Here is a 14,075-nt window from a genome sequence, read left to right as displayed (position 1 = left end):
TTCCGGAGATCGCCTCAGCATGGTCCCAGAGAGAAGGGGGAAGGGCCTTAATCACGCCAGCGACGAGGCGACCAATGATGGCTGAGATGGGCGTGCTGTGGAAGTAGGGGGCTCAGGCCTCACCCCACCCTTGAAAGATAAGGGAAAGGGTACTCGGTGCTGGTACTGTAGTCGATGTTCTGTAAGTCGCGGACGTCCCCTGGAGGTAGAAAACCTGGTCGTTGTACCGTGGAAAGCCTAAATGCCGGGCTGTAGGTCCGCTATTTAGGCAGAACATTGAATACATTTGTAAATCCAAGTCATTCACAACGCGACCTCCTGGCTTAATAGAGGCACCTCAAATGTTGTTGGGGTTGGAATAATAAAAATAATGGCAAAAATAATAACTAACATTTATTGAATGCTTGCCATGTTCTAGGCACTCTGCTAAGCACATTTAGTGAATTTAGTTCGGTTGAGCAACTTTGTAAACTGCATTACAACCATTACCCCGCATTTTGAGGATGGGGTGGGTTCTGAGAAGTTAAATAACTTGTGGGACACGTGCTCTTTGCCACAGTTCCATGCAATCCTGCCCCGTCCTTCCAAAGGGGAGAATCTCCGGAGAAGAAAATTAGACGCTCCAGTTCTCACAGGAAAGACGGAGACCCTTTTCCCTATGCCTCCTAGATTCCGAGTTTTCTAGCTGGAACGGGAAGGGATGGCACTGGGGATCTTCTCCTGGCCTCCCCTCGGCCCCTCTACCTCAGATGGTTTGAGAGTTGGCCCTGGACGATTAAGCTTTATGGTCCCTCCCCGTGAAGGATGACACAAGGATTGTGAATATGGACAGAAAGGGACGCAAACTACCCAAGGAGCATGTCCTGAGAGCTGGCACTTTGCAATTAAAATCTAAATTTTAATTTAGATTTAATCCTCACAACCACCCTTTGAAATATAATGAATAAGAACTTCAGATTTCAATTTTTGGTCCAATAACTTGACAATAAATTTGGGCAAATTACTTCATCTCTCTGACTCTTATTGGAAATAATGATGTCTATATTTCATGGGATTGGAATGGGGATTAGAAGAAAGGAGGGATATAAAGTGGTTAACTCATTGCCTGTCATATGGGTAGTGATCAGTAAGTGATGACTACATCTATTATTGCTATTGTTATCCTTATTGTAAATATGAAGAATGGTTATCTATGCTGTTAGGCTAAGGTAATTATTTAGGATTGGACCTCAGGTCTAATTGGTACTTTGAGGTACCTTATTTTTTTGTTATTTTGACCCCAGTTTCCACATTTATTGTTTAGAAAAATGTTTTTATTTTTATTTTTTGTAGAAACAGTCTTTTGAGTTCCCAGATGTGTGTGTGACCCGATAACTCTGAACCGTGACTCGTAGACTTAACTTTTTTTTCCTCTTCTTTTCCCCTCTTCCCATTCTATCACATACAGAACTATGGATGTCCTCAAATGGTCCTGTTTGCCCACAGTTTTATTGGGTGAGAATCACGATTTCTGATTGGATATACCTTCAAAAACTGTGGAGTATCTATTACGGGTTCACCTGCTGTTTTTGTAAGTATCGCGTACATACCCTGTTCTCTACCAACATTTATCTTCTGGTTATTTCCGGCCTCTTTCTGATAGCATCAGCTTGGAAATCAAAGGGGAAGTGATAACTGTGTCTTGTGATAGGCTGGCCGTGGACTGAGAGGCAGGAGAGCTAGAAATGAGAAGTCATAAAAATTTGGGTGAGTTTTGGACACAGGCACTTGCTGGTTTCTGTGGCCACAGAGATGAATGACATGTGGATATGACTTAGCTTAATTTAACTTAAAAGTTAGGTTTATACTGGTGATGATATGTGCCAGAAAACACTGAACTTTGAATAATGAGAATTCTAGTCTTAGATCAGCCACAGAATTTTGGTGTGATCCTGGGAAAGTCCTTTCACCTCTCTGGGTTTCAGATTACCCATTTTAAAATGAAACAATTGGGGTTTCTTTCCTTTCTGATTTTTGAGGTTCACTAAAATGTCTCTTTATCAGGAACATTATGAGATGTATTCAACTGTGCTTTCCTTTAGGTTTTTCCCATGTTATTGAAACTGATAAGGTTATCCTGCTTCAGTTTTTGACCAGAAAGTTTCTTCTGCAGCCCCTGTTGCCTGTCAGCCCAATCCCTCCCTTCAGTACTGTCTGGGTAACTGCATTTTCTCTCTTCTCTAGCATGTTCTAAAAACCCCTCCCCACAGAGCCAATGTGGGAGCTGGAGAGAATATCTGAAGGAGCTAAGAGACTGTCTTCCTGTCTCAATACTTATGGTTTACAAGACACAATAAATTCACCCTATCTTGCAAAGGAACAGAGGAGAGCTACCACATCCTCATTTTACTTTTACCAAGTGGGTATCCATTGAGGCAGGTGGTAGATTGTACCTAATGATGATTATGAGGTCTCTTGGCATAAAGTAAACACACAGAAACACACACACACACACACACACACACACACACACACCCCCTCTAGCTTCAAAGCCCAGACCAAGCTTGTGACAGTGGATTCTGTCTCTAATTAGATGGTCGAGAATATGTTTCATTCAGTCCTTGGATCCACAAACACAAACTAGCATCTCACTGTGGGAGGGTGTCATTTGTATGAGCATCATCAGCATCACCATAAAACCGGAAGCACAGTTTTATTCAAAAATGTTAATTGAGCTTTGACTATGTTCTGGGCACTGCAATACATGCTAGGAAGAGAGAGAGGTAAAAAAGAGAAAACTAATAATCAAGTCAACAAATTGGTGAACAAGAATAGGCTATGATATCTGATGTGAAAGAAGTAATCAGGCTGATGTGCTAGGACAGAGGAGGAAGGCTATATTTATTTATTTTTAAAAAGTATTTTATTTATTTATTTGACAGAGAGAGAGAGAGATCACAAGTAGGCAGAGAGGCAGACGGAGAGAGAGGGAAGCAGGCTCCCCGCCGAGCAGAGAGCCCGATGTAGGGCTCGATCCCAGGACCCTGAAACCATGATCTGAGCTGAAGGCAGAGGCTTAACCCACTGAGCCACCCAGGCACCACTGGAAGGCTTTATTTTATTTTTTGTTTTATAAATTATTTGTACATTTGTTTATTTTTTATTTTATTAATGTATATTTATTTGCATACATATAATGCAAATATAATGTATTATTTGCCCCAGGGGTACAGGTCTGTGAATCATCAGTCTTACACATTTGACAGCACTCACAGTAGCACATACCCTCCCCAGTGTCCATCACCCAACCACCCTCTCCCTATCCCCCTCTCCCTGGCAACCCTCAGTTTGTTTTGTGAAATTAAGAGTCTCTTATGGTTTGTCTCCCTCCAGATCCCATCTCATTTCATTTTTTTCCCTCCCTACCCCCGCACGGCCCCCTGCCCTGCTTCTCAAATCTCAAATCTCATACCTCATCAGAGAGATTATGTGATAATTGTCTTTCTCTGATTGACTTATTTCACTTAGCATAATACCTTCTGGTTCCATCCATGTCATTGCAAATGGCAAGATTTTGGGTTTTTTGATGGCTGCATAATAAATATATCTATATATATATATCTCACATCTTCTTCTATCCATTATCTGTTGATGGACATCTAGGCTCTTTCCATAGTTCAGCTATTGTGGACATTGCTGCTATAAACATTCGGGTGCACATGGGAAGGCTTTATTTTAGTTTGGACAGTCAGAGAAGGCCTCTCCCAGAAGGTAGTGTATGAGCTAGAATCCTTGCAAGTTGCTGGGGAAGTCAGAAGTGGGACTGGCACTGGAGGTGTATTTGGCTTGAGGAACAGAGCCCATAATATAGGCAGTTGAGAATAAAGTGTATTGGAGTAAAGTGACTGGAGGTGAAGTTGGAGAAGTGGGTATGCTGGGCCTTGAGGACCCCTGGAAAATTTTAAGCAGGGCATTGCCATGATCTATGATTTTAGAAAGCCACTCTGGCTGCTCTGTGGAGAACAGGTAAACCAGAGAGGTGCCATGAGTTAGAAATGGAAAGGCTAGTCACTCTAGGTTCCTCCATCACCCTCCTGGCCCCATGCAAGCAGTCACCACTCTGAGGCACTCCACTCTGGGAACTGTGTGGGAACTTGTGTCAGTGTGGTGGCAGCAGAGATGGAGACAAGCTCTGGGATGAGCACATCATTTCTTTTTTAAGATTAAAAAAAATTTATTTGTTTGACAGAGAGAGAGAGATCACAAGTAGGCAGAGAGGCAGGCAGAGAGAGAGGGTAAACAGGCTCCCCAATGAGCAGAGAGCCCACTGTGGGGCTCGATCTCAGGACCTGAGATCATGACCTGAGCCGAAAGCAGAGGCTTAACCCACTGAGCCACCCAGACACCCTGAGAACGTCATTTAACAACTGCTTACTGAGCTTCCTACAGTGTGCCAGGCACTGTTCTAGGTATTAGGGGTGTGCTGAGGAACAGAACAAAGTCCCACCCTCCTGGAGTTTACATTTCAGGGGGGACATAGAGAGTAAACCAGTAGACAGTATCCACCCACTTGCCCAACAGAGAAAGCTGGGAGTCATCCTGGACTTCTCTCGCCCCCTTCTAGCCCACATCCAACCAGTCACTAAGTCCTCTCATTGCTGTCCTTGTGTCTCTTCTTCCTGTCCAGCCTCACTGCTTTCATCCAAGCACCAGTCTCCACATCTCCCATATATACTCTTATAGGTCCTTCCTTCCTCTTGACTGGCTTTTTCCATCTACACTGCTTGCTGATACCAGAGTGAGTTTTCGCAAAAGCAAACTGGACTGTATCATTTCCAGGGTTTAGATCCGTGTCTCTCCTCTGATGTTGTCTTTAGGATAAAATCCCAGCCCCTTAGCCTAGGATATAAGACCCATTATGACTGGCTGCTCTAAACTTCATTAGCTGCATCCCTTGCATCCATGCACCCTGATGATATACTGTGATAAGACAAAAACTGCTTATAGCAAATGGAATACATGTTACTGCCTGATGCTTCTATCCCTTTTGTATCTGTAAGGCTCTCTTCTTGACGTCCCATTGAACACCTATTCATACTTTAAAGCCCAACTCAGAAATCCCCTCCTCTGGAAAGACTTCCTTTGCTCCAAGCTACTTCTGGTCCCTGCACAATCTTCTTTTTACCTCTCTTTGCATAGTAATATAGCAATCTCTTCACTTGCCTGTCCCCTTCAATATCAGAGAAATTCTTTGATTGCTAGGATTGTGACTTATTCTGCTTGGTGTCCCCAAGCTTATCATGGGGTCTGTAACAGAACGGTGGCTCACAAATAAATAAATTGGATGAGCTTGTGTATAAGTCCTTCAAATACAACCTGGAAACTCTCAGCCTTCTAGAAACTCCCAGCAACCAGTAATTATTGACCACAAAGGCTGCTTAGTAGGAGTGAATTATTGTACTTTATGGGGTTAATATTGAAGAAAGTATGGCCTGGGAGCCATCATGAACTTCCTAACACTGTGTGTAATCAAGGGCACCTCTAATTACAGCTGGGCCTCTTGCTGGACCTGGGATACCTACAGAAGTGTGTTTATCAAGGCCTTGAACTAGGTTAGAGTAGAGTTCAATGGTAAAAGCTAGGCATCAAATTAGACAGGATTAGGTTTTGAGCTTTCATTGGTTATGCAACTTTGAAGTGGTAATTTCCCTATCTATATCTTGGCCTCCTCATTTGTAAAAGGAGGATAAAAAAGGCTCCCACCATTCAGCCTCTGTAAAGATGAAATGGCTTCCTGCGTCTAAAGTGCTTAACAAAGTACCTGACATAGAGAGCAAAAGGTTGGCCTTGTTGGTGACTATTAGGAAGACAAATCATTCTTGCTAATATTTGAGCCTCAGTGTAAAGGTCCCTTTCTCCCCTCTCTAGTGCACACAGGCTGACTCGATTAGAATGTCTATTTGACTTTCTTGTAAAACTTGAGTACTTTGTTTATAGCTTTCATCATGAGACTATTTGTGTCACATTCAGTCTGACTTCCTCACTCAGCTCAGAAAGCTCCCAGAGGGCATGGGCTCTGTTCTTTCCCCCCACTCTTTTTTTTTTTTTTTTTTTTTTTAAGATTTTATTTATTCACTTAAGAGAGGGAGAGAGAGCATGAGGATGGGGAGAAGCAGACTCCCCATTGAGTGCGGAGCCCAATGTGGAACTCGATACCACAACCCTGAGATCGTGGCCCTGATATTATGACCTGAGCCGAAGGCAGACACTTAACTGACCAAGCCGCACAGATGCCCCTATTTCTCAACTCTTAACAGAATTCCTGGCCCAGAGAAAGCTCTTGCTGACTATTGAATGATTGAAGAAGCCTTTCCTACTGGCATGCTATGTTGCCATGGGATATTTGTGTGTGTGTGTGTGTGTGTGTGTGTGTGTGTGTGTGTGTATGTGTGTATGTAGAGGGGTTATTTGGTGGGATTAGAAGTAAAAGCACTTGGTAGAAAGTCCATGGTGGAGAATAATTAGGGACCTCTGTACCAATGAGATAAGAGACTAAGAAGACATAAAGACAGTCCCCTGCATCATAGGATTTTTGAGGCTATCACTGCCTTAGGCTGTGAGGCCAGTGTGTCGGATAAGAATAGTTTGCACAGTTCTCCTTCGGAAATCAGGGCCTTGACAGAGCTTAGCCAATTACCCAGCACGGATAGCTAGTTTTCTGGAGCTCAGAGCCTTATGAAAATTCCGGAACTGGGGAATAATTAAAAAAAAAATTCTTACTTTGAAAGGCAGGAATAAAAAAACCCTACCCACATTTTCAATATTCTCTTTATCAACAATATAAATTATCTGACACTTCCTGTGCACAAACCCAAGATGAGAGGAAGAAAGGAGCTAGGAATAAACCCAAGTGCCTCACATGAAGACATCAAATGAGGGATGAGGAAGAATAGAGAATATAGTGTGGTGGCCAGACTAGAGGAATGCTAGGCAAAGTGTGGCACACAGGTGTGTGCAGACCCCTGTCATTAGCTGCCAGTGGGATATGGAGCTTGCAGCAGAATATAATGCAACTGCTTCACTGATCACACTGGTTTTAGTCTAGCTGATAACTCTTTTTTTTTTTTTTAAAGATTTTATTTACTTATTTGACACACAGAGAGAGAGAGATCACAAGTAGGCAGAGAGGAAGGAGGAAGCAGGCTCCCCCCTGAGCAGATAGCCCGATGCGGGGCTCAATCCCAGGATGCTGGAATTATGACCTGAGCCGAAGGCAGAGGCTTTAACCCACTGAGCCACCCAGGCGCCCCTGATAACTCTTTTCATAGCGAGATATGCTCCATGAAGGTAGCCCTTCATAACTTTACATTTTTTCAAACTATTTTATTTATTTGACAGAGAGATCACAGGAAGGCAGTGAGGCAGGCAGAGAGAGTGGGGGAAGCAGATTCCCTGCTGAGCACAGAGCGTGATGCGGGGCTCGATCCCAGGACCCTGAGACCATAACCTGAGCAGAAGGCAGAGGCTTAACCCACTGAGCCACCCAGGTGCCCCGTTATTTTACATTTTGGCCTCACCTTTTACTGTCTCAGGCTTGGACCAGTAACAAACAGTTTACTGACCAGCTGCTTTGAACAATATAGGTCTAGAGCATGGACTTTGAAATCAGTCAGACTTTGGTGTACTAGTTAAGCAAGTCCTCTAAGTTATCTGAGCCTTGGATTCCAAATCTGGAAAATGGCAGTTCATTCTTACCCACCAATGTTTTGAGCACGATAGTATATTCTAGGTACTATTTTACGAGTTGAGGATATTGCAGTGACCTTGGCTGATGGGATTCCTGCTTTTGAGGGGCTTACTGATACAGAAGTGAGATAATTACAGTTTATAATACATGCTGTTAAGAGAGTCAAATAATGGGTTACCTGGGTGGCTTAGTCCTTTAAGTGTCTGTCTGCTGCTCAGGTCATGTGGGATCCACCCCGCATCAGGCTCCCAGCTCAGTGGGGCGCCTGCTCCTCTTCTCCCTCTCCCCCTCCTCCCTGCTTGTGCTCTCTTGCTCTCTTTCTCAAATAAGTAAATAAAATATATTTTTTAAGATTTTATTTATTTATTTGACAGAAGGAGATCACAAGTAGGCAGAGAGGCAGGAAGAGAGAGAGGAGGAAGCAGGCTTCCCGCTGAGCAGAGTGTCTAATGGGGGGCTCCATCCCAGGACCCCGTGATCATGACCTGAGCCGAAGGCAGAGGCTTTAACCCACTGAGCCACGCAGGCACCCCAGTAAATAAAATATTTTTTAAAAATGAATTTAAAAAAAAGTCAACTGACTGATGTGTAACAGATTGATTGATTAGGAAATGGTTGACTTGAGAAGTTTAAGAAGCAACCAGTTATGCAAAAAGCTCGAGGATGAGTATTTCAAGTAGAGGGTAGAGCATGTACCAAGGTTCTGAGGCATGTTGGGGAAACAAGGTGACCAGTGTGCCTGGAGTGGAGTGAAGCAGGGAGGTAGAGGGTGGGGAGGTGAGGTCAGATAGGATCCAGTTCATGCAGGTCTAGTAGAACACACAGAAAGGGTTTGGATTCTAATCTTAAAGCAATGCAAAACTTTTGGAGGATTTTAAACTAGGTCATAAAATTTCTTGGAAACCATGTTAAGGAGTTTTGACTTATTCCAGAGAACAACAGAGCCCCTTCAAAGATTTAAAAGCAGGTGAGTATCAGGATTAGAACCAGGGTTTAGAAAGTTTACTCTGGCTGTGGTAAAGGTAACAGCTTAGATGGAGCTCAGGCAAAGAGACCAGCCAGGGGAAGACGTTCTAGAATGAGTGCATAAGTGTAAGAGTGATTGAGTTAGCATCATTAACTAGACCACAAGCTTCCTTATGTCATGAGCCTCACCAACTCTTACTTTGGATGTTTTATAACATAAGCATTAGGTCTTTGTGAAAGTCAATGTTTAATTCATATACAGCTCATTGGATTGACTAGCTAACAGAAAATCAACCTAGCTTCTCCATCCCCTCTACAGAAGCTGAATCATTGTGCAGAGCACTGATCGTATCCATGTTGTATTTGTCTGTCTCCTTAACCTTGTTCACTTCTTACCTGTTTACATTGACACTGATGGTCAAGGCTACAGGTGAGTCAGTTTCCAGCAGCAACTGAACTGGAACAATTAACATCTGGAACCAAATAAATGCCTAAGCCCTGTTTGGAATGTCTGCTTCTAGAGTCATCCAGCCACAGAGTCTGTTGCACAAGGCAAACTTTCATTTGGCCTGCTTAATAGAATTGTCAGTGCTTCTACATGAGAGAAGACCTATTCATTACCAGAGGCTTTGCTAGCCAACATTGGCTCAGTCAATATCAAGGAACAATGATGAGTAATGTTTATTGACCAGCTACTGTGTACCAGGCATTGAGCTAAGGATTTACATTTTTTCTCTCATTTTAAATCTCACAACAATCTTATACAATAGGCGTTCTTAACTAATTCCATTTTATTTTAGTTATTTGTTTATTTTTTACATGTGTGAAGGTTTTTTAAAGATTTTATTTTTAAGTAATCCCTACACCCTATGTGGGGCTTGAACTTACAACCTTGAGGTCAGCAGTCACATGCTCCACTGAGTGAGCCAGCCCTTAACACTATTTTAAAGAGAAAGAAATTGAGAATTAGAGAGACTAAGTAACTTATCTAATGTCATACAACTAATAGGATGGTGACCAGGATTTATACCTAGTTCTCTTTGATTCCAAAACCTTGTGTCATTTTAATAGTAATTTTAAATTTATTTTATATGTAATGACTTTATAATTATTAAGATTATATATGTTTATTGTCATAACTCAAGCAATTTAAGATTATATAAAGTAACTATGGGAACTGTCTGTTCTGGATATCTATTGCTGTGTAAAAAAATCACTCCAGTGCTTAGTGACTTAAAAAAATCAGCAGTGATTTAGGGGATGCTGCGGGCCATGGTTGCTGAGCAGCACATGGTCCCAGGAGCCAGGTCTGAGGTGGCTGTGGGGACATGGGGCTGGCTTGGAGGCCTTGGGAGAAGGCAGGCTGGGGCCAGGGTCTGAAACCACTGGCTTGTCTACACTTGCAAAGTCTGTGGGACACTGTCCTCCAAGCACATCTCCAGACTGGCCTATCACCAAGGCGTGGTCATTGTGATCTGCCCTTGTTGCCAGAAGCACTGCATCATCGTGGACAAACTGGGCTGATTCTCGAACCTGGATAGGAAGAGGAATATTGAAGAAATCCTGCTGGTCAGAGGGGAGAAGCTGTGCTGAGTGGCTGGCGATGGGGCCCTAGAGCTGGTTGGGAATCCCAAATCCACTGCTGCTCCAGAAAGGCCTGAGGACCAGGATCTCACTTGTCCTGGCAAGATGGAGCTCAGCTGACCCTAACTTTTGCCTTCGAGAAGATCCTTCAGCCTCAAGCCCTGATAGACTTGCCTGTTTTCTATCAATAAAAAGATATCACTTGGAAATAGAAAGCAATAATTTAATTCTCTCTCATGGTTCTGAGGCCTGCCTGGTTCATCTAGTCCTGTCTCACTCATTGTCTCTTACGTGTTTAAGGTTGGATTTCAGCTGGGGCTGGAATTTTCTGTTTTCTTACTCCCATGCTGACTACAGACTGGAACCATAGTGTGGCTTTCTAGAACACAATCCCTTGGCCTCTCCCTGTGGCCTGGGCTTTCCTCACAGCATGATGGGTGGGATCCAAAAGTGAGAATCCCAAGAAAAGAAATAGAATCTGCTCATTTCTTAAGACCTGGGCCAGAAACTGACGAAGTACCCCTTATGCTGTTTTCTATTGATCAAGCAGTTACAGAGCCAAGATTGAAGGGAAGGAAACAGAGCACACTTTTACATGGTAGGAATGTCAGAAAATTGGGAGGTCAGATTTTAAAACTACCATGGTCTGCTTCTGACCACAAATTATGTTCTTTCTTCACTCAAAATGCAGCTGTCCCATGCAAAGACTCTCCCAAACATCTTGTGCCATCTAGGAGAGGCTTGAAGTCCAGGTCCTTGTCTTCTGTATTACTTCTAGGTGTGGATGAGGGGTCTTGAGTCCGGATCTTTAGTAATAGCTCTTCAGGAGTGATTCTTCTTGATCTGAGTATTATCTGTGAACAAAAAGACAAATTATTGGGATGCCCTTGTGGCTCAGTTGGTGAAGCATCTGACTCTTGATTTTGGCTTAGGTCATGATCTCAGGGTTGTGAGATCCAGTCCAGCATCTAGCCGACTCCACACTGGGTGTGGTGCCTGCTTAAGATTCCCTCTCCCTCAGTTCCTCCCCCTCCCCATCCTTAAAAAAAATCTATCTATATTTACATATAGATATAGATAGTTATAGAATATAAACAAAATAAAAAGACAGGTTATTTGTCTTCCACACCCAACATACAGCGATGGGATAGGCATCAGGAAAGGACAATATAATTTTTTCTCTTAGGACCCAATTCTATTCGGTGATTCTCTACAGCTCTGCCTTCTGAGCTCTTGGTTCTGCCTTCTGGATTTAGTTGTCCTTTTCCATGAAATGTAAACTGGGTTTGCCCTAAGTGGTTTCTGAGGTTTCTGAGCCTGCTTCCTGCTCATAGAAGTTCTGGAATCCAAGGCCCTTTTTTTTTAGTTCAAACTGATTTTTAAAAATGTTGAGTTTTAAAATGATTCTTCCTCGAGTTCCTTCCATTGGGGAAAAAGCCATGACCACAAATCTCTTCAGCTCATGTATGTACTTTTTACTTTGGGTGCTTTTTTAGGGACATCCTGTTGTTTAATTAAGACAGACAAGTGCAGTCTGAAATTCTTCAGGGGCATTTTGGCTGTTTGAAAGGGTTAATGAAGTAGTGAGCAGGACCCCTTTGCTGAAGATCATTTTAGTTTGAGAAGAGTTTGCCCTTTGGGGAGGCTGGGCATGAGAAGTCATTTTATTTTCAAACCCAGAAAACCCTGACACTTCTATATACTCTCTAAAATTTTCTCTAATACCCAAAAGTTTCTTTTGTTAGCTGCTCTCTCTCCTTTGCATTTTACTATATGTAGGTTGGCCAGGTCATCATATTATGGAATATTTCCTTTTCCACATTACAGCAGACAATGGTGCACCAAATCTTCTACTGCCCACAGGGGTCCCATTCCTTCCAACTTCCAGTAGCATTTTCCTTTAAGTCATCATCAAGACCCTTTAGATTTTCACTAACATGTTCTTTGAGGCCCTTCTAGCTTTTGCCTGCTGGTCAAACACAATAATTATAATATTGTGATTTATAGTAAGAAATATGGCTAAAAACAACACTCATTTTTATGGCTTATGGTCCTCTGACTTGATGGGGCCCATTTAGCCCATTCTCATGCAGGTGTCTCATGAAGTTGCAATTGTCTGGCCAGAGTCATCTTGAAGGTTAGCCTAGATTATACCAATCTCATCCCTCCTTGGAGAATGTATAATAACCAGGATATGGACAGATTAAGCTAGTTAACTATGGAGAGCCAAGGGGAGAGGCCATGGAGACTTCCAGAGTCAAAATGTTGCAGAGGCTGGTATATTGGGTCATATGCAAGATGGTTAAACAAAGCAAGTCATCTGTTGGAAAAGAAAACCAAGGTGTAAAGATGATAGAGAGCACGGGGCACTCTGATTTCTAAGTCCATAAGTCCTGGCTGTGCTTTGTTTCCATTATGCCTCTGTGTTCTTTCCATAAACATCCATTTTGCTGTATTGGCCAGGGAGATTTCTGTTTCTGACATGCAACATACTGACCTGACATGAGGATCTTTATTATTCTCAAGGAGTGGTGGGAAGAAATGAGCATGTACTTTAGGGCCATTGATTGAGATATTCATGTTATTACCCAATATTAATGCAAGGAAGTCTATTGTACTTTCCTCAGTTAGCAAAATCTGCCAGACACTGGGTAAGTGGAGGTGAACAAGGTTGGCAAGGTCCCTGTCCTCATGGAACTCACAGTCTAGTGAGACTCACCCAGAGCCGAGTTCAAATTCTTCCTGTGTCAGGAACTAGCTGAGTGAAGTCCCCACTTCTCACCTGGGAGGTGGGCAGCACTTTGTGGACTTGATGTGAAGATTAAATGACATCTGTGTATTTGCATGGAAATGTGGAGACCATATGACACATGAAAGACAATTAAATATTTTGGTTTATTTTTCCTTGTGTTTTTTCTTAAATTTGGGGCTGGATAATGCTTTGTTGTGGAAGGCTACCCTATCTCTGCAACATGTTTAGCAACGTCCCTGGCCTCTACCCACAAGTTGGTGGTAGCACTCCCTCTGACCCCAAGTTGTGATATCCAAAAATGTTTCCATGTATTGCCGGATGGGCCAAGGGGTAGAGATTGGGTGGGCAAAATGGCTGCCTGTTGCAAACCATTACATCAGATAAAAGGCAGACTTTTATTCCTACAGCTATAGACTCTAACATCCACTTCTGAGTTTAACTTCCCAATCCGCCTGACTCTCTTTCATGTTTTTTTGTTTTTGTTTTTGTTTTTGTTTTTTTTTTTGCTTCCAAGACTAAATGGCATCAGGAGGAAAGTAGATACTAATGCCAATTTGGTAGTGCTGACACTGAAGAAAGGAAAATCTACAGAGCCCCCTCCCTCCTTCCTTCTTTGAGGCCAAGCCCAGTTTTGCCTGTTTAATTACCTGCAGTGATTTCAACATTAACCAGGTCTGTTGATCCACCCTGGCAAGAGAAATAACACAGTTGGCCAGATCTGATAGTGCAGAGAAATTGGAGGCTTTCCCTAGCACTGTTTACACAGACCTCATCTGGGGATTGAGGGTCATAGCTTTGGTGGCTTATAGCTGGAACACACTTGTCATTACCTGAGGGAGAGGAAAAGGGTTCTATTTCCAGTGGTAAGCACAGAATTTCACAACGGGGGGGGCGGGGGGGGCATGGGCTTAGCAGTCTGATTTGTATGGAAACTAAATTTGCATGGGAAGAATATGATTTATCCTTAGATTCTGTTTAAAAAACTATACAAGTATCTTAGGTTTCTAAAAGACCTTTACTTATACTCTACATAAGTTTGGAAAAAAG

At 42.8% G+C, this 14,075-nt stretch overlaps 1 long non-coding RNA gene across 1 annotated transcript; it reads left to right on the top strand.

Annotated features, from left to right (window-relative positions):
- Positions 1-78: 78 nt before the first annotated feature.
- LOC123938395 lies at positions 79-10,445 on the top strand. Its single transcript, XR_006817719.1, has 3 exons — positions 79-181; positions 1,448-1,570; positions 10,184-10,445. It is a non-coding gene; the product is annotated as an uncharacterized LOC123938395 (long non-coding RNA).
- The last annotated feature ends 3,630 nt before the right edge of the window (positions 10,446-14,075 follow it).

This window comes from Meles meles, chromosome 3 (assembly GCF_922984935.1).
Source record: "Meles meles chromosome 3, mMelMel3.1 paternal haplotype, whole genome shotgun sequence".
Lineage (NCBI taxonomy): Eukaryota > Metazoa > Chordata > Mammalia > Carnivora > Mustelidae > Meles > Meles meles.
Note: the sequence above shows the minus strand (reverse complement) of the source record. Positions and strands in the feature narration are given on the sequence as shown.